At 32.5% G+C, this 22,116-nt stretch overlaps 1 long non-coding RNA gene across 1 annotated transcript in view; it reads right to left on the minus strand.

Annotated features, from left to right (window-relative positions):
* Positions 1-5,794: 5,794 nt before the first annotated feature.
* LOC118193715 (uncharacterized) overlaps positions 5,795-22,116 on the minus strand; it is a 322,326-nt gene continuing 306,004 nt past the window's right edge. The window contains exons 2-3 of the long non-coding RNA XR_015042198.1: positions 8,775-9,050; positions 5,795-6,888 (exon numbers count right to left, since the gene is read on the minus strand). This is a non-coding gene — a long non-coding RNA (uncharacterized LOC118193715). The remainder of the gene's footprint in view (positions 6,889-8,774; positions 9,051-22,116) is intronic.

Genomic DNA, 22,116 nt, shown 5'->3' on the forward strand with positions numbered 1-22,116 from the left:
TAGTATCGCCAACCAAGCCTTTGTACTTCTTGGAAATTACTCTGGATTGCCTCTAAACAAAAAGAAACGGATATATTTATGCTTTATGAAGTTAATTCTATGCTACATATCTGCAGCCTAGGCGTCAGCCTCAAAAGCAGACTTCCGCAAACTTCAAGTAGTATAGAATAAGTTTCTGAGAAGAACTGTGAATGTTCATTACCTGATTAGAGACAAACTGATCCCTGACGACTTGAAAATAGACCACATTACCAAACTTAATAAACGTTTCTTCAAAACTGGACTTAGCTGTGATGATGCTATCTTTTCATAAGTTCTTAGTTACCATATTATTTCAAAAGATTTTGGTCAGACCATTTGTTTTTCACACATTTAGAGATCCGAGCTTCGTAACACAGCTTTGACTGCCAACGTTTACTTGTTTTATTACGGGGCCTGGCTTTATTTCTTGTCGCTTTCCATTTGTAAAATACATGCAGTAAAGGAGACAAGTAGTTTTCCCCCTTTTACCTTATTTTCTTGACAGCTTTTGGAGTTTCACCTGTTAGCTCATATACCCTTAGTGACATAATTTTCTTATCTAGGTTATTGAGATTCTTTCTGGGGCCAAATAAGCAACTTCATAATCAGTATCAATATCAGTTTTAGCCAGACAGCTTTGGGTAACAACACTCGCAAGTAATACTATTCTCTCACCAAAATCTGCATTGTTAGTTATTCGGCTTTGGCCAGCAACCTAGCCGAACCGATTCGTGTACATAAAATTTAGCCAACGTTTATTTAGACTATCTGCAGTCTTCGAAATATTGTTCGAAATATTGTTCTTTGAAACAATCTAAATTTTATTTTCAGCTACTGTTATCTGATTCTTGCAAGTGGCGGAGATTTAATTTGTAAGCAAAAGTAGTTCAGTTTTGCAACTTTTGAACTAAGTTGTATTAAAAAGATTTATTTAATATTTCTCAAAACTCTAGTTAATATAATAGATGGGATGATAACTCACTTGTCGTTCTTTTAAGTTTTAAAAACTTTAAGTTTAGATATAGTAACTTTACAGGGTTCCATAAACGCTCTGCCTTAATTAACATATGTTCAATAACTTTAAATCTAATGGTCAGACATCTGCTGACCAAACAGTTTAAGTGCTATCCAAGCACACGGTCATTTAGCTGTTTCACCACCAAGAACAATGTCTACATTCACTACATTGGTGACCATATTAGTCTTGCAAGAAATGGGGAAATTCACACGCATTCATACAGCCAATGAACTGAATCCACATCTTTGATTTTGAAGAAGCATCCAGCTCCTGAAAATTAACATGCTATACAAGCCAATCGTGAGTTAAATGTAACAGTGCTTAAACTCATCTCGCAACTTACAGCATGTCTGGTTATTTTCATTCTTGGTTCCAGAGTTCGAGGTATGAAGAGTAAATTTTAATGCTGTAATTTGATTTTGCTATATCCCATAAATATCACAAGTAAAGAACCTTGAAAATAAATGATATGATGACTTAAATCGAAACTGCTTGGAAATTCAGCGTTAAAAGTTACATTAGTGATACTGAATTTCATTGAGAACTCTGAAGGGAATATTAACATAAGAAAGTGTTTTTTTATTTATTTTCCCAGTTATGGTAGTCAAGTGTTTTTTTATTTATTTTCCCAGTTATGGTAGCACATTGCTTATCAGCGTTGTAAGGGGCTGTAGCTATGTTAATTTTCACAAGAAAACACTGCAGGCAAGTAAATAGTAATACACCCTTATTCCAGGTACATTTCACTAATTTACAAAAGGAGCATACTATTCATGAGACATTACATTCGGATAAAATTGTCACAGATGAACAACGCAGCCTATGTCTTCTACATTAATATTTTGGCAAACATGTCCCAATCTCATTGGTTCTTCTTCAACAGCTTAGAAGTTGCACATGTGGTAGACGTTTAATTAGATTACTAGTTTTTATCTACTTATTGAACTTGGTGCTCATGTAAGATGACGTATACAGTAAGCTCAGCTTAATGTGATGACGTTTGTCCATGGCTATTTTGATAACATTAAACGATGAGATAAAATATCCTTCAAAGTAGCGCTGAAATTTAACTAATATTTTTTTTAAAAATATCAACAATGATATAAATAGGTATTTTCACATCATTTTAATTATGAAAATGCAAAAATTAATTTAGGAACTATCCATAATGCCTTTAATGCGAAAGTTCGCTTATGAACTGTTTATAGCGGTTCTAGAAATTATTTGGCCGATGATGGATCCCTAATCTTTATATTCGGAAGGCATTCCTCGTTGCAAGGTAACATGCAATGTAAAATTTTAAATTACGTAACCTTAGTTTGTCGTAGATATTTTGAAGAAATTTTCTTTCAAGCGATAAATAATTTGTAGATTTTTTTTCCCCAAGATTGCTTATTAAGTTATTATACAAGCATCATCTGCTTTGGATATCTCTTTCCAGCAAATTCAGGTAGTCCCAGTGTGGGAAGGGACGAAAGTGATGAGTTCTTGTTTGTACTCTCGAGGAGTGATTCATAAAACTAAAATTAGGTTCCTTTTTTTCCAATCTGTATATATAAAGAAGAAAGTCTGTGTGTTTGTCCTCTAATAACTGCGTCACTACTGTAGCTACCGTCATCAAACTTTCTAGAATTCTTAACTGGGTCCTGGAAACGATCGACGTCCACTTCCGCTCCCCAAAAATAGCTGAAATCAGAGATATTAATTAAAAAAGTGGAAAAACAATAATTTTCACCCTTATTCTTCCAGGTGGCAACAGTCTCGCAAGCTGGAGATAAAAATCTGCTTTATTTCGAAAGTTGTTACCACTGCTCACTTTCAAATCCTGGAGTTTGTTAATAAAAATTTATAAGTTTTGCGATGAAATAAAACTAACATTGCCAAACATTAAATACATTATTATCGATTCCAAAAATTCGTAAGAAGCCATTTCGGCTATTCCCATCTTCGTACGACTTTAATCAGCCGAAATATTAATTAATAAGTCTGAAAGCGCTAATTTTCGCACTCATTTTTCCGAGTGGCAACAGTGCCGATATCAGTCAGGCGTTGGAGATAAAAATGCTTTATTACGAAAAGTGTTGCTAATACTCGCTTTAAAATCGTAGAGTTTGTTAATCAAAAATTTAAATTTTACAAAATCTATACATATAAAGAAGAATGTCTGTGTGTTTGTTTGTTTGTTCGCGTTATTGATTTATGATCAATTATGATAAATATTTTTCCACACTTAATCGACTAAACTTGAATATAGGTGGCATATTTGGATGGAACTTGAGCCTTTACGACCATTTGATTAGAAAGACGAAAGTCCTTAAAAACTGCATGGAATTGTTGCTGATATAATGAGAGAGAGTTAGCTTATTTTCCTATCGAAAATATTTTGAGTTCCATATCGCATGAGAGTGAAAAATGTATGACTATGAATCGTATTTTTTGCATCGTTATTCGAGAAGGATTACAGCGATATCGTTCGCTCTGTTGTTAGATGCATTACTCTCAATCTAACTTAACTGGCATCGGGTACTTCCGCTAGATTTAAATAAATGACTGAAATCGAAACTAAGTTGTTTGGCCACTTAAATTCTTCACTTAGTAAATTTTAGAAGCTCTTTTGACCTTATTTGACAATTTAAAATATTTATTCTCATAGTTTGATCATGTTAACAGAAGTCTTGACCAGCGTCTACTGTGCTTCATATAACCATTTTGGCGAATAATAATAAGTCTAGCTGATCCAGCTTACGGAACCTCCAATGTTGATGATGACAAATTGACGCAGCTTTCCCAGAGATGGTCACAATGTGTAAAAATACATTATTTGCTATTAAAAAAATATACAGATATGAGTGTTCCGTAAAGTCCAAAACTCTTGGCTTGCCTCTCACTTCAGTATAGGGTTGAAATCATGGACTTTATAAGAAATAGACTAACCCAAATGGGTTTTCTCCCTCGTCTGAGGCGTTTTTGGCTGTCACCTTGATCACATCCGAAGAAGTAGGGACGATTGCAGAAATGTAACAATGGTTGCCTATTGCAGCGTATATAATTGTCAAGAAAAAGCTGGTTGTAGCGCCTCATTTCACAAATTAGAATTTCTACATGTTTTTATTTTTGAAATTGAGTTTGATTTTTAAAAATTTAGCATATTTATCAAGCATAATTAACGTTCCAAATAATTATAAAGTTATTGGATATTTTTGGAGCCTTTCCTATGCTGTAAGGAAATTTATAACTACATCTTTAAGAAAATAATATTTTGAATATAAACTAATGGAAAATTTCAAACAAGCAATTTTTATGATTTTTATTGGGGTAAATAAGTAAAAATACTAAATTATTTAAAAACGAATTATTGAAAGTTTTATTTAAAATTCTAAATCGTGCTGCTTTTTTAAAATTATAGATCAATATTATAACACAATTTCTATAAAAGAATTTTATTTCAACTATATTTTATAATACACAATAAACACTTTTGACTCCTTAAAAATTTTTATACATTTAATTCTAATATTAAAATTGTACTTAACCGTAATAATTAATTTTGCTTTGTATTTTATAGTGATTATTTTTTTTAATTTATTTTTATTTCTGCATAGGCGTTTCTTTATTTATTGTTAATTTAATTTATTACCCCAAAGGGGCGGTAGCCTAGAAAGGCTGTTAGTTTCGAAGCGGCATTTTGCGCTGTTTTACTATAAATGTCCGTGCCTCCTTGCTTACTTCTGTTACCAAATATTATCGCCCTGTATTATATTTAAAGAAATTAAATAATGAAGAATCTGCACGAATACATGTATGTTTCTCGTACTGTGACAAAAACGACAGTATCTAGAGCCATCAAATTTTGAATAATGTAATCCTCCACCCGAACATGGCCATCTGGACCGCCGAATTTCGAATTTGTTTTATTCTATTTTATATTTTGTAAACGTTTAACGAATTTTTGATTAACAAACTCAACGAGTTCAGAGCGAGCACTAAAAATAACAGTTTTTATCTCCAGTGCGGAAATTCTAAAGATATGCTGTTTTCAAATGTATGTGGTTTACGGGCAAAGAACATGATATTCAATAAATAAATATAGGTAATACACAAAACTTTAAAAAAGGGTTCCTTTTGGGCGTAATATAAAATCTGAGTGCTTCTAGATTTTATTTTATCTTTTCTCCCCCTTCATTACGCTCCGAATTTTATGAATTATTAAAATAACTAATCCACTTTAATGTTAATAATTTAATGATCATATAATCAAATAAATATGATCGTTTTGTAATGTTATTATAATTTCTAAAATCACTGCCTGAAAATGTTCTTTAAATTAAAAAAAACTTATCAGATCTTGTTTAATTTTACCTTATTTATTTCAAAGCATCACGTACTATCAATCTTATTTAATGTTACTTTATTTTTACGCAAAATTAAGTTTGTAAATTTTGTGCTTAGAATTTTTACCGTTTTACCAATGTAAAGATGTTTGTACAAGAATTACACGTGAAAAAAAAATGCGCGAAATGCAATCTAACATCGTATACGGCCCCGGTCCCTATGCTTTTTTTTCAGTCAACGTGTTTAATTCATTCTAAAAAATACAACTTATTTTACCTAAAAATGTGATCGAGATGCTTAATGTTAAAGTTTGAGCTCATGTTTAGTATGGTATACAAACTGAAGATTGAAATATTTAAATATGCACATAATTAAAAATAAAATGTCAGATTAGAAAAATGTTTCCTGATGTTAACAGATTAAGTGACGATCTATTGTGGACTGTTTAAAAGATAAACATTTATTTACAAGTAATACAGAGTTTTAGGAGAATAAGAGCATAAAAGCACACTCTAAAAAGTCATCATCGAGCAAAAACATACAAAGCTTAAAAAGAACATTTTTGTTTTTGAGCTTTTGTTAATAAATTCTCACATTTGTATAAGTAAAGGCTAAAAATAAGCATTTCGATCACTCGTTCATAACTGAAAAATGAGAGATTTAGAAACATTAATCAAAACCAAAAACATTGAAAAGTTCTCAAATTTTCAAGAATTTTGAAAGGTAAGTCTTTCTTTCCTTTGTATCGTTCTTCTCGGAACATATTTGTCAACTTTTCTTTGTCATTTTCCATAACTTCAGCTTCAAAACTTTTTCTTCTTTCAAAACCTCGACATCATTAGATTAAAAGCTTCATTTCTACCGTAGACTCATCGATCTTGATGTTAATTTCTAGTGGATAGAATCTCTGTATAGGTCTTAATTAACTATTATTTAGCTATTCTTGCTTTTACGAAACGATTGCCACTATTACGTCCTGGAAATGTTTCGATAACTTTTGGGCAATGGACCACATTAGTCTCAATGTGATCTAGACCGGGAACCTCATTATCCCTTGATTTTGAAAGAGCATCGAAGGTTTCAATGCACTCGGTTCGTCACCTTCTTGGTATAAATTAGTCAGTGGACGATTATTCATGGTAAATTTTGCATTCACATAATAATGTGTTTAGTTTCCCATAGCTCAATAACTCTCAAATACATCCTTGAAACTAGATGGACATCCTTAGAACATCCTTGAAACATAATCCTTGGAACTAGATGAGGAATTTGTCACGAAGGTTGGCGTTGCTTGCAGAGTTCTCTCCCTAACTTTCAAGAACTCTTTTCTTATAAAAACTTAACTAATATGCATCCTGATGGGAGTTGACGAAAGTAGAAGAGACAGATAGAACTTGAGGTAAGGCTTCTCATCACATTACGCTGGGTCCTGCGTTTTGTAATAGGTTGAAATTGCTGTTACACTGTTACAGGCATTTTCTACGCCTGAAGATCTTGATTCTCAGTTCCCCAGCCTCCTGGAAGAAACGATAGCTTAGGATATGACTTTACACTTTTGATCACATAAATAGAATATAAATACATCACTTTAGAATTTTACATCAGTAATTGACAATAACCATCTGCTTCAATACACCTTGAATCTTACCCTGCTCACCAACGTTTCGGTGAGTAAACAAACGTTGTGTGTAGTTTGAGTCAAAACAACTTCTGCCGTCTATCCCAAATCATACATGGTTTGGCAGCTAGACGCACCAGGTGTCAGCGACAAAGTCTCTACAGTGTCGTACAGTGTCGCTACGGTGTCAGCGACAGCGTCGTACAGCCTACAACTTACTTCCATATATCTTTACATTAACAATGCACTATCCTTTACAATACTAATACATCCTTAACATGTAACATCTACACACAATTTCCAGTCTACTTCATTAAAATTTTATTACACTAACATATTCTATGCGGTGCTACTTTGGTAGACGGTTGCACGGATTTTGGCGATTTCTTGGCGATTTTCCTTTGGCGAGTAATACAACTTATGGTAAACCCATTGCTGGATAAGTTATTTATGGTAACCGATACTTTGTTGTCATTTTATTAAAAAAATAATGCGTTTTATTGTGCATAAATTCCGTGTTTAAAATATTATTTATGGATTTTAAATATTAAAAATCAATTTAATTTTGCATTTTTATTTGAAATAAAAATTTATTGTTTATCATATTTTATGAAATTTTATGTTGTGGATGATGTAATCAATGACGTCACCTTACTTTAAATGTAATTCGTTTTAATATGTATAAATTTAATCTAATGTTTTAAACATTATTTATGGCTGTTACATATTAAAATACAATTTAGTTTTGCATTTTTTTAAAAAATGGTTTTATTATGTAACGAATTTTTAAACAATTTTAATTCTAGCCGTGATGTAATAAGCTCTCTGATTGGTCATAGAATATTTGTGCATTAACGAGCTGTAATCAGCTCCCTGATTGGTTACTGACAATTTGTGCATTTCCGCGCCGTTTTAAAATTTAATTCATATCTTCGAATTCCTTCAAAGATGTTATCTAAATTATGATTCTGATTTTTTTTTGTGGTACTTATCAATAAACAACAGGTTAAATACTCAAAAAAATGTAAGTACATATTTTTCTTTTATTTTATAATTGATTACTTCAATTTTTATTAAAAAAATTAATACACTATTTTCAGAAATTGCTGAGATAATTATTGTCCATATGTTTTAATGTTAATTATATTCTGTATAACGTATTTTAAAGTATTTGAATTTAATAATATTCTAATTCTTTTAAATGTTGGTATGATGGTTTTTAATTCGATATTCAATTTCAGTAATATTTTAATCTAATTAAACGTTCGCCCAATGTTTTTATAGCGGTGTTTTTATTCCCTTCTTTGCTATATGAAAGTAATAGTAACCTTACTTTAGTATTTTGTACTCATAGTAAATGTATTTATTTACACTTGCCTGCCATCTTATAAAACGACATTTTCAACAAAAAATTAATCCATATATACAATACTAATACATCGATTTTAACGATATTTATTTTTTTAAATTTTACATTTTAACATTTTAACGATATTTATTTTTTTTTTTTTTAAGTTTTGAATACTTTACTATGCGTAAACACAGCGTTTTTCAAGATGGCTGACGTTTGTAAAAACTGCGCCAACGTAAATCGCCAAAACTCCGTGCAACCGTCTACCAAAGTAGCACCTTCTATGCATAACACGTAGGGTAAATTGCTATTATTATGCCTCTTCCAAAATTTTCTGACTATGCACTATCTTTTCATTAAAGTAAACTGAAGAGTATGCTATACACAATATAAATTTTCAAAACACAATAAATTTCGTAAACAAAAACACTCACCACCGGGGTCACAAAATACATTCTTCTCAATGCCTTTAAATAAATTTTTAGCTTGTGATTTAAGAACGGATGATAACCTTCTGTTGCTGGACAGAACAGGAAATGATTCTTGAGGCCTTCCATCTATCGTCCAATCTGATGACTGATTTCATCGGAGCTGGGATAGCATCTGCTACATAACCAAATCTTTCCATGGGTCTTGCTGATGTTCCACCAAATTGCATCTTGCAGGGTCAGATTAAAAGTTACCGAATCACTCGGCCTCCTTAATGGGTTCTAGGATAGGAAAAAAAAAACTTATTTCATTAAACTAGCTTACTTGTGAGACTAACAAAACTTATAGCATTTCCTTGTAAAATATCTCTAACTCAGAAGAAGGTTTAAATAACTTTTTTATTGAAATTTTCTCATTATTTAAAGTTCAGCTTAAAAAATGCATAGATCTTACTTATAAAGCAATTTCCACTGCTTGCAATATTTAAGCTAACATAAAGTATTAATTTTAATTTAAATTAACGCCGAAAATTCACGAAACAAATGAAGCTTCTACTCTGTCTCTAAATGCGCGAGCAAACTCGGCTAGTAAAAGCTAACACTCATTAATTATCAGAATTGCGCAGGGGAACATCACGAAGATCACCGCCGCTGAAAAAGTTCTCTCCCTAACTTTCAAGAACTCTATTCTTATAAACATGTAATTAATTTGCATTCTTGTAGAAGTTGACGAAAGTAGAAGTTACAGTACAGATAAAATAATAAGATAACGGGTTAATGTAATGTAAATCCTATCAAATTTACTCCAGTAATGGTAATGTCCTTATACAAATATGTGACTAAAATTTTAAATCATCTTATTTCTTAAAAAGGCAGAATTGTTTATAGGTTAAATCAGTTGAAGATGGACCGATCTGTATATTGCCTAGTTAAAAACAACAGTCCACCATTTCTTTCATGAGTTAGTTAAAATTAGTTCACCTAAAAAAGGTCGACTCCAGTTATTTGGAAGGCTATCTCTATTCCAGTTATTTAGAAGGCTATTGGAGTTATCTCTATTCGATCCTTTGGAAGAGGCAGAAATGGAAATGTAAAAGATTTTGTTTACATAAAATGCATTTCTGTGCAACAGACTTTATTCCTTTTAAAATTCGAAATCTTTCCTGAAATTATGGTAAAAAACGAATGTGTTCCAACATGCTTATGAAACAAGTGTTCGTGTTCTATCATTCATTTCGCTAAAGAATGATGAGGACGAAGAACTTAATGTATAGGTACATTTTAATTAACGTAACGAATTTAGTGGATAGGTATATTGTTCGGTATTAATTTAATCCACTTTTCCTGACTACATTCTGAGAACTCCTTTAACATCTTCATAGACTGAAAGTGTCTTTAAACTATTCTTGCTCTTCTGTTTACAAAATATTTTAGATTGAATGCAACGGAAAAGTAGTTTTCTGTCTCTAGGAAATTCTTCTGCAATAATCTAAAAAGAGCATGAAATAGTTAGAATGAATGAATTAGAGCATGAATAGAGAATTTCTTTTCATTTCTTTTTAAACGGAGCATGTATACATTTATTCTTACTATTTCAGCATAACCTTAAAGTATATTAGCTAAGTAAATTAATTATTAATTCTATAGCCTTTTTTTTCCCGCACTAAGATTAGTCTTTCGTTTTGCCTTTTCAATGTTCTTTAATTCGGAAACAACAATATTACAAGCCAATTCTGAGGAACATAGTACAACTATTCTGGACCCTTCCACTATCGGGACTTTAAGAATTATTGGCGAAGGTAACCTCTAGACAGCATATCTTCAGAATTCATATTTCCAAATACAAGATTCCATTTTTCAAATTAACTGAGTTTTTAAAAATTTTTCACTCTGTTTTTGAAGAAATAAATGGGCCTAAACAGATTATAACATCAATGAACATTTTTAATGACAGAGATTAACTTAAACATTGTTGCGTACAGCAGAGAAAAAAAAAAGGGCGAAGAAGTAAGAATGGTATACATATACATACATACGTAATAAACAGTTACGTCATCACCGCGCGGATAAACGCGAACGGCGCATGCGTCAGGAGAAGCTCTCTTAAGCTAAACGTCGTATTATAATTTATGATACAACAGTTTTAAATAAAAATTGACTGCGAATTTAATTTATTACGAAGTCAAGATTGAATTTGTCCACAAATAAATTTTGAGATCTTCTTCCATCCTATTTAGAGGAGTTCCAGTTAGAGCTTTCATGAGTTCAAATTGTGGAAGTGTCAATATTTATAATCCAACACTTCAAAATTTTGGCATAAGTACTCTATCATAAACATTTTCTACATATTCTGTTCTTAGGAATATGCAACAAGAAAATGCAACTTAATTAGCATTACAATATATATGTAATATTTCAAAATTGGTAATGATTATGTGACGAGGAATCTTACACTAAGTTACTTAATTGTTGGATCTATTTTTAAAGTGATTGCATATCGCAGGCGATAAAATTTAAGCGGAACGTTATTTCTGAGAAATGATTTAGCAAGTGATTTTACAAGAAAAGGAAGACCAACACAATGGAAAAACATTTGGGTCCTGATAAAAGTAATCTTTTTTCCTAGAAACTTTCCAAGCAATTTATCATAAATACATTGCATCATATTTCATCTTTTGAGAAATACTTTTGAGAAAATAGAAAATTAAGTTATAAACTACTAAAACATATTATAGTTTTATGTAACAGATACTAACCCATCCTTTAAGATCAAATCAAGCTGAAAACAAAACCTACGTTGCCAAAAAGGACTGTAAAAAGGACTATTCCATTCATTGGCCCGATATTAATGAATCACAATCAACTTCATCATTTACAATCTGTAAAAGTATTGGGTTGGCAAGAAAGTAATTTCGGTTTTTTGGTAAGAAATAAAACTAAATTTTTTTCTACACAAAAATAAATTATTTTAGTCAGTCAAATATCTTCCATCCATTCGATGACCTTTTGTCATCTTTCTGATATCTTCCATGATTCCGTGCTCATAGAACTTCTGGCCTTTTATCAGTAAAATACTCAACCAAGAGCAATTTGAGGTCATCGTTATAACTAAAATTTTTACTATTTTAGAAGTTTTGTAAATTGCGAAGTAAATAATAATCCAATAATAAACGATTCAGAGCTATATGGGAATGCGATATCTCTTCCCAGCCAAGCTCCAGTAGTTTCGTACATGTTGCTAAAAATGTGTGGGGCCTCGCCCTGGCATAGAGGAACAAGATTCCTTTACGATTCGACAATTTAGACATTTTCTCTTTAATTGCTTAATCCAGTTTCATAAGTTGTTGACAGCAAACATTTAAGATGATAGTTTGTTTTCTTGAAAGCAGCTCAAAATACGCAACACATTTGCAATCTCATCGAACTGACAGCATGAAACTTTTTTTATGCTTTTTCTTCGGTTAACTCTAACTTTAGCTCCTCGTCTTCCACAAAGTATAACACGAGGCTTACACAAGTAAGCTATACCAAAAATAAATAAACGATGTGCAATAACACTGAATGGGGGGGATTGTTAAAAAATAAACAGATGCAAATAATAAAAAAAAAGGAAAATCTGAAATATTTCAGATTTTAAATTAAGTCCAAAGGGGCGTTTTTTAACATTTTGTGTCTTACCTCTATTTATTAAAGATCATGTTATTCGCACTTAAACCATAAAATTCAGTTCAAGAGCAATATCGCAAAATAATTTTAAATTGAACATATCTTTAGAATTTCCGATGCACAGTCTCACGCGCTGTAGATAAGAATGATTTTTCTGTAGAACATTGCTGTTGCTCGCTTTGAAATCCTTGAATTTGTTAACCACAAATTCGTTAGTTTTACAAAATATGAAATCGATAATAAAACAAATTCCAAATTTCGAATTTTGGGTTTCCAGATGACCACATTCGCAGTAGGATTACGTCATTCGAAATCGGATGGCTCTAGGTAGCGTCGTTTTATCAAAAATCGAGAAACATACATACATTTATGCAGATTCTTCATTATTTAATTTCTTTAAATATAATACAGGGCAATAATATTTGGTGGCAACAATTTGAAAAGTATATCGGACATTTATAGTGAAAAATTGCAAAATGCCAAAACAAAAATAATAGTCCTTCAGGAAAAATTGACCCTTTGGTCTAAAAATAAATAAAAATAAGTCTGAAATCTTTCAGATTTTATATTGCGCCCGAAGGGGCATTTTTACGTGTGTGTTACCTTTATGTATTAAATATCATGTTCTTCGCACTTAAACCATAAAATTCAATCCAACAGAAATATCGAAGAAGAGCATGGGAGAAGAAAGAGCTTGGAAGAAATATTAAGAAGAGCATGGGAAGTCACAATTAATTTATTATATGAGAAGATATTCTTATTTTCTCTTAGGAATATCTTCTCATATAATAAATTAATTGTGACTTCCCATGCTCTTCTTAAAGACCTTAATAATAAAGGTGTTGATGTTATCTTTTCTCATGTACGTGGCCACACTGGCAATCTAGGAAATGAACGGGCTGATTGGTTGGCAAAACAAGCTAAACATCTTCAAGTAATTACTCCAATGATACTTCCTAAGTCATTTTACAAGAACAAAAGTAGGGATGATACAATACTCGAGTGGAGTGAACTATACAGGAATTCTACTACTGCCTCTTTGACTAAACTATATTTTCCTTCCATTCCTCACAAACTGAATAATAAACACTTTTCCTCCAATTTTGAAGTTACTCAATTTCTAACTGGACATGGTAAATTCAATTCATATCTGAAGAGATTTAGATTATCTAGTACAGACTTGTGTTCATTCAGTTTCGGGGGAGTGCAAAATGTCGAACATTTGTTGTTCTATTGTTCAAAGCTCAAGGAAGGACGAAAGGAACTCATTTCTAAGTTAAACTCTGTGAATATTACATTTCCTCCCCCTCTTCATGTTTTTGTCCAACATAAAATGGCTTTCTCATTTTTCTGTAAATTTATCTCTTACGTATCATCTGTGAATTTGTAAGTTTATTTTATTTTGTGTTGTTGTATTTTTTTTTACTTACCTCTGTAAGCCTTGTGTAATACTATGTGGTGCACAAGGATTTAAAATTTTCAATAATAATAAAAAAAAATATCGCAAAATAATTTAAAAAATGTAAAAAGAGCATATCTTTAAAATTCTGATGAACAATATCGCGCCACTGGTGATAAAACTGCTTTTTTTTCGTACAGTATTCAATTGTTGAGTTTGTTATCTTTGAAACTGTTGAGCTTGTTAATCAAAAATTCTTAAAAGTCTTACAAAACATGAAATAGCTAATAAAACAAATTTCAAATTTGGGCTTCCAGATGCCCATATTCGGGTGGAGGATTTTGGTATTCAAAATTTGATGGCACTAGATACCGTTGCTTTATCACAGTGCGAGAAACGTTATTTAATTTTAAATTATTACAGATTCTTCATTATTTAATTTCTTTAAATATAATACAGGACGATAATAGTTGGTGGCAACAACTTGAAAAGTGACACGCCGTTTATAGAAATTCGACGCAAATTGCCAAAAAGAAATTAATAGACCTTTTCGTATAACGCCTTCTGGTCAAAAACTAAAAATGTAATAAAATCAAAGGAAATCAATAATGTAAATTAAGTATGAAATTTCGAAAAGCGGAAATTGTTTTTAGTCTAGAAACTTTCAGAAAATATTACTCAATAAGATACAGCCAGGCGCATCAAAAGTTGCTTGAAATACCTGAAGTACATTTTACAAAAACGTTGAAACTAAGATGTCTGTATTTCAGACAGCGAAAACACGATACCATTTTCATGAAAACCAACTGGCTTTGTTTTAGAGAGGGAATCAATAATAGCTTCACAGTCCTGAGAAGAATCTGTTGATTTATTTCAAAACATGCACAATACTCTTTATTGTATTATTATTATGTGTAAAAAATAATTTTGTAACACTCGGTAAAGTATCTGGCTTAGTTTTACACGTAATCTTCGACTATTATTTATGTTAGTTGAAATCAGAAGAAATATTGTTTTACTTGTTCTTCTCCTTCTAGTTCTATTTTCAAAAATTCTAATAGCTTTAACTCTCTTCAGGATTTACAGTCAAAGCTATTTCAACTAATCGGTTTCTTTATCAGGTAATGAAAATGTTTTCTGGAATTGCTAATCTATTTTCTTTAGTTATACAATTATAAAGCAAGTAATTGTAATTCTAGGTAGTCATAAAATTCCGAAATTAGAACATTTTTTGCCTATTAGTAGAACTAGAGATAACAATTTACGAACATAAAATTCTATTAAAATTTTTTCCTTCTCATATCTCGATTTAAAAATGTTACAGATTTCACATAATTTCTTTTTGATGGTGGTAAACCCTCAATTAATTTATAGGCTGATGACGCAGGTTATATTCAAATTTATCTTCACTGGATAAAGATCTACCATTATGTGTTTTAGCATCGGCATAACAAACTAGCACAGTTCCTAAAACACCATCAAATTTTGTTATTCAGTTTCAGGAAATCTCTCTGTCTTAAACCCAGCTAGAAAATTATTTACCATATTTGAATTTTCTGTTACTCCTCTAATCGTAATTCGTACTCACAGCATTTTGCCGTTTCTTTCTTCCACTTCATCTTCTATCATATTTTTTTTTATCTTTCAGACGATTTTAAGCTAGTGAAACTTTAAAACATTAATCTTTTCATATTTTATTTTTAATATGTCAAATCGTGCTTTAATGTTTTCGTTTTTCCTTTCCTGGGATCAGTTTTTATAAATAATTTGCAGCCAGTGTAAATATTGTCGAAGAACTTACTTGATTAAGATCTATTGCTCATTTAAGATTCGAAACTGGTCCTGTCAAAAACGTGACAAATTAATTAATCAAGCCTCGAATAGCATAAATTAAGAGATAAAATATATTTAAAATTGATATAGATGCTTAGCAGACAAGATGTATATTAAAGAGAAAAAAAAATTACACATCTGTCATTATAGATAATTTTCAGGGATTGTATCCAAAGTAAAGACTAAAACATTTAAATCCGTACGAAATTTAAAAATGAAATATCAGTTTAGAAAAAGGTTTTGTTGTTAATAAACAAAATAGATAAAGCACTGCAGTACAAACTATTGTGAACTTTTTTGATTAATAATGGTTTCTCCAAAAGGGATATATTATTCACAGACTCATATAGAGCGCTCCTGGAAAACAATTGTAAGTATTGAATAAAGGCCTGAAACTGCCTTAACTAAAAGATAAACATTTATTTACCACTCGTTTATTTAGAGCTTTAAAATGCCGATGGTATCGTAGTTTATGTTTTCAGTTTTCCAATCAAGTGCAAGGAACACCGGATCAAAGACTACTAGCTAGAGAGAAGATGTCACAGAGTATATAAAATCGAAATTAAATGTTAGACGATGCAAACAGGTAGGTGATGAAGTAGAAAATTTATAAAATAATCTAGATAAGTTAGAGAAATAATGTCGCATCAGTTGTTGAAATGAATAGCAAATAGTTTATAAGGCATTTCTCCCGCCTTCCTAGCGTGCCTTCGTGGCGTAGTGGTTCTGCACGCTGTGCCGGTATTCCAGAGGTCAGTGGTTCAATTCCTGGCGAAGGCATTGCTAATTTTTTATTTTGCCTGTTTCTAAAAAATACCGAATGTCTCTACAAGTTAATCAAAATCACAATTGCAGGGTACGGATATTCTTTTTTTTTTTTTTTTTTTTCTGAACAATGGGAATGTCGTTGCCCTGTGATAATGCTGGACGCACTGGTAGAGGCATTACTTCGAAAATACTGTTTGATTTGCTCAACTTTGAGATCTGAAAATTCTCACGTACTAAAGTGTGCCACTATTTAATGCAAGATCGCTAAGAGATACATAGAGAAGAAGTGAAAAATGTAAGATACACTCGAAGAAAACAAGTTTATCTTTCATAGAAAAGTTCATGTTTCTTCCGAGCAGAGGACGCATAACTAATCCGCAAGCTTTCTGAAGTAGTATTTCAAGGTAAGATTGGGGTCAAGATTAACTCTCAGGTAGGGGATGACGTTGTCCATTCGATAATTTGGTCGATGATGTAGATGTCTTCCGTGAGGAGAGGGGCTATGCATTTACTGAAGAAGATAGTTTTAGTCTTCTAAGTGGTGATTTTAGTTCGTTATCTGATGAGGCAAGGTTTAAGATTATTTAAGTATTTCCGAAGATGAGTACAAATGAATTGAGATTTGTCGTTTGGGTTAGAACTCTTGTATCATTGGTAAAAAAAGGCGATTTGAATTTTAGAATCATGCAGCGAATCCTGAGTAATAATAACGGAATGAGATGGGAACCAACACTTTGCTCTTGGGAACATCTAGGTTGATAGTTCTGGTAATAAGAGAGTGTTTCTGAAAATTCTAATTAAAAGAGTGAAATTCTAATTGTTTAGGAAGAAGACAGGGATGAAAATGACAAAGTTTGGATAATTTTATAAGTGGAGATAAATGATAATTTTGACATGAATAAGTTTATAATTTATTCCACAGTGCTAAACTCTATTTAAAAATTTGGAAATATCTATAAAGACGGTGCTAGTGCAGATTTTGTGTTGAAGCCTTCTGCTCTGACATTAATGACCAGAAGTAGTTAGTGAACTGTAGAATAGCTGGCACGGAATCTGAAGTATTCAGGAGGTAGACTGCCCGTGATAATGCTTATGGGGATTAGCAAATGAAGAATAATGTATTCAGAGATTTTAGAGAAAGAAAGAAGGAGGTTGATAAGAAGATACTGTCTGTCTACGAGAAGAATAGCGCCGACTACAGTGTCTGGCGGATGGCGCCACAGTGTCTGGCGGTGGTATTTCAACAGGGCTAGTATATTTCAAATAGGGGCGAACCAAGGGTTACTTTATTGTCATTTTGTTTTTGGCGACTGTTGGCTGAGGGAAAAAGTGTTTATCATTCGTCTTCAAGACACTCCTATGGAAAATGGGTCAAGGCTCGTTTCTATGGCAACAGACAGCTGCAGACTAACTGGAGAGAGCTTTTCTTATGATAGAAGACTGTAATTCTGTGGGGTTAGAATTTGAAAGCTGTTGCTATAGTTTCTGTTACCAGATTCCTACACTTGTAAAGGCCGATAAATAGCATTTCTGAATATTAAGCTTCAGTACTAACACATTACGTTCATTACTGACACACGACATTAATTTCTAACATTATTTGCATAAATTAAATGTAAAGAGCATTTCTAGTGCAACTTCCTGTAAGTCCGACAGATATATAATGATCCTTAAGTAATAAAGTTACAGACGAATATTAATAATTAATTTTTTCCATTTATAAATTTCTAAGCTACTTGTTTGAAAAAGGTTTCGACATTGTAGCAAAATTATAAACCAAAGAATGTTACAGACTGTTTTAAATCGCAAAAGAATATTACTCACTGGTAGTAAAGAAAAACAAAAGTCAGTATCGAGTTTATCTTTTAATCGACGTCCCAAGAAAAGTTTGACGAAAAGACCAAATTTTGGATATCTCGGTCAAATTTTGTGGTACGAGAATCACTTGCTGTGTTTTATTTATTATAATAAATATAAACATTTATCAAACGTAACTATAGGGAAATCGGGCACATAAAAATTTTTGTAGAGTCATTAAGTTTTTTAAACATGAAAAATGAGCAATGCCCTAGCCGGGACTCGAACCTGTACCGAATGTTGCCAGAAATGTTTCAACTAAAGTAGCAAAAGAAGGCTAAAATTTTGCAAAAAGTCGCAAATGACGTCAGAGATCACATGTTTTTTGTGACGTCTTAGTTATGCATGCTCACATGACCTCTGACGTCATTACAAATTTACTATCTATTGGTTCAGGAAGTTACAGACTGTATTCGATTCTTAGCCGTTTTAATTAGGTATCTTAGGTTTAATTGAAAATTTTAAAATTACAGTGCTCATTTTAAATTGTTTAAATATCCCTTCTTTCTTAATTAAATCTCATTTAATTTAGGTTCTATTTTAAAATTAATGTGTGCATATCAATTCTTAAGAGATTCCTTACGTTTAGAATGTTAGCACTTTTGTACTAAAATTTTTGTATTGGCAGTTAATTTTTTAATTCATTGAGTTTTTTGCTTATTTGTGAACAGTTAAATGGAGGAATATTTTTCATTGAGTTTTTCTTTCTGCCTGGTCGGCTTATTTCAGATTCTAAATACTTAATAAATTGTTCTTTTACTGTAAAATTTATTTGTGTTGTTATTTAGAAAAATGCCGTTGCTTGATTTTTAAGTCATTTCCATTGCTATGTTCTTAGCAATATTATAATCAGGAGAATAAATTTAATTCCTTTCTCTTTTTGGGTACCCAATATATGGCACTCAAGCTGCAATTTCTTTTGTTCGTTTCTTTATCACCATAGAACTGGGGGGGGGGAGAGTGAACTGGCTTAACCCTTTCGCCATCCTCTCCTGTCCGCGAAAATTTTTCCCAGCGGCCGTCTGTTTTTCGTAGCGTGTAATGTTGTTTTCTCTGTACATCATAACTTTTCATACATGACTTTCGTAGTGGATGAATATCAATGAATATTAAGTAAAATTATAAGGGAATAAAGCAAAATGGAAAAATAAAAGTATCTCTGCTTATTTCTAGCAACAGGAGAATTTGATAACATCTGATCCAGGCGGTCCACTCCTCCCCTTTTGTTGTAATCTTTTACAATTATTATTTTTTTACAGTTCTTTTCTGTGTTCCAACATCAATCATCGAGTTATTATGGACTGTACTCATCAAATGTATATCCATCTTGTCTTTCCAATTCACAACCTCATTTTTTCTCTTTTTCTGCTGAGTAGACGTTGAAGCCATCTCTCACTGTCTTGTATCTTATGTAAAATGGCGCGAATATTCATAAAACCCGTGGCAAGTTCAATTAGAAATAGAATGTCTGATTAGTGCTACCCTCTAGGAGGTATTTGAACAAACAAAAATAAAAACTCAAACAAGTAAACATTTAGAAAGCGTTTTAAACGTTTGAAAGTTTTAAAATGTAGAAGAACGCTTGAGGCGCGTTACGATCGCCCTGCAGACGGACGACGAAGAGGTTAAAAGCAAAATGCATGGGGGACAAGGGGGAAGGTGAGAGGTCCCGAAGTTTTTTTTTTTATTTTCTTCCCACTTTTCCATCTTTTCCCCTTCTCGTTATACCGGAGTCAGGCTGTGAAGCCTTGAAAAAGAAAGCCCACATATGAACAGGAATCCCAGATACCAACTTCTATTTAAGCCTAAATAAATTGTTTTTTTTTAATATGAGTTTTTTAAATTTATATACCATCTTACGATATATTAAAAAATCGTTGAAGTCGCAAAAAGTAGCACAAGGAAATGATGGAAGTCGCAAAATTGCAAATTCTTAAATTTTAATAGCCCAAGTTTGTCAAAAATTGCAATTTTGCGAAGCCTGGCAACACTGCCTGTATCTCTCGATACGCGCAGAGTGTGTTACCGTTAACCACGAATATAAGCAGAAAGGAGGAAGAAAATAACTTATATACTTCCCCTTTTAAAAGCTATTGGGCATTAGGGGACCAAGTCGTTAAATCCTGGCGGTGAAGGATCATCATCCACTACCTTTTAGTTCGGGCACCACTGCAGAGACTGCAGAGACACCATTAGGTTGACTTGAAAAATGCGCAGTGCCCTGGCCAGGACACGAATTCGGGACCTCTCGAATAAGCGTCAAGTGTGCTAATCGTTACACCACGAAGGGATGCTGGAAGAAAGGAGAAAATACTTTATAAGGTATTTCTTCCGCCTTCTTAGAATGCCTTTCGTAGTGTAGTGATAAGCGCGCTCGACGGGTGTTGGAGAGGTCAGTGGTTCGAGAGCCCGGCGAGGGCATTGCTCATTTTTCATCACTCCTGCTTCGAAATAACCAAATGTCTGTACAACTTTACAAATTATAGTTCCAAAGTGAGTTATTTAAAACATTTTTGCATGTAGAAACATATATCTTCGACTAGTGGTTGCGAAACTAAAGGCCGCATAAGGGCTTCTATGGACACGATGCATATATAAAATCTCTTTTGTTAAATTTTTTGTTCTGCTTAAAACATAAATGCAGGGAATGAGTAAAAACGAAAGATTAGGCAATATGATATAATTCTGACTATCCGGACCGACACTGAGTGTAAACATTTGTACGCCATCACGTTGATGATTCTCCTCGCCCGCTGCTAATCGACGGATTTTGATTCGCTGACATTTATTGGGTATGCTCGATCCCTCTTTAGATGATGATAACTTTACTCTTTTGATGATGTGGAGGTAAAGGCGTTTATGCCAAAGAACTCCGTAACACGCATTTCTTTGATCCTTGATCGAATCTAACGGCCATCTAACGTTTGTCAGTATAAATGTTGTCGAGCGCACATCTCGTGGGTCAACGAATGCTGAAGATTACCGGAATATAACTACAGCCTTAGAGAAATTTAAATTAAGTTACCATTCCTATATTTGTGATAATGAAAGAACTACCAAAGCAGTAATCAAAAACATTCCAGAAATAATACCGGAAGAAGCTATTTTCAAAACTTAACCGATAGGCAATTCCCAGTAAGAAAGGTCAAGCAATTTACTCGTAAAACCGAAGGAAACTATGAAAAACTACTCATATATTTTGTCGAACTAGAGAACACCAGTGAAGGCAATGCAATTTTTAATGTTGACAATATCTTCAGTTTCAATATTAGAGTTGAGAAATATAGAAACGCAGGAAAACGCCCTACCCAGTGTTTCAATTGCCAGACGTATGGATATGCTGCAAATGCGGAGAGAATCACCGTACTAGTGAATGCAAATTAAAGGATAAAAAAACTCCTAAATGTGTTTTCTGTGGATAATCTCATGTTAGTTCCTTCACTGGATGTATTGAATATCAACAGAGACTAGCAGAAATTAATCGTAAAAAAAACCCAGAAGCTTAATATTAGAAACGCTGTGAAGAAAGAGCAACCGCAGATGCTGACTAAAACTATGAAAAACTTCTCTCCTCTTACCCAAGAAAAACGAAGCCAGAATAATTCGGTTAAAAACGCAAGCAACAATAGAAGAATCCAGAACAAATTTCCAGATACAAATACTTTTGAGAATATCCAAAATACGCTTGAGAATGAAGGAATTTTATCTCATCTCCGTAAACTCATGAACATAATCCAAAGACTAAAAAATGCGAAAACTATGATAGATAAACTAACAATCGGATTCCAAGCATTGCAGTATATATTGATGTTAACTGAAACAGAA

This window comes from Stegodyphus dumicola, chromosome 7 (assembly GCF_044657685.1).
Source record: "Stegodyphus dumicola isolate Sdum_Otavi_A_Nest chromosome 7, ASM4465768v1".
NCBI classification, from domain to species: domain Eukaryota; kingdom Metazoa; phylum Arthropoda; class Arachnida; order Araneae; family Eresidae; genus Stegodyphus; species Stegodyphus dumicola.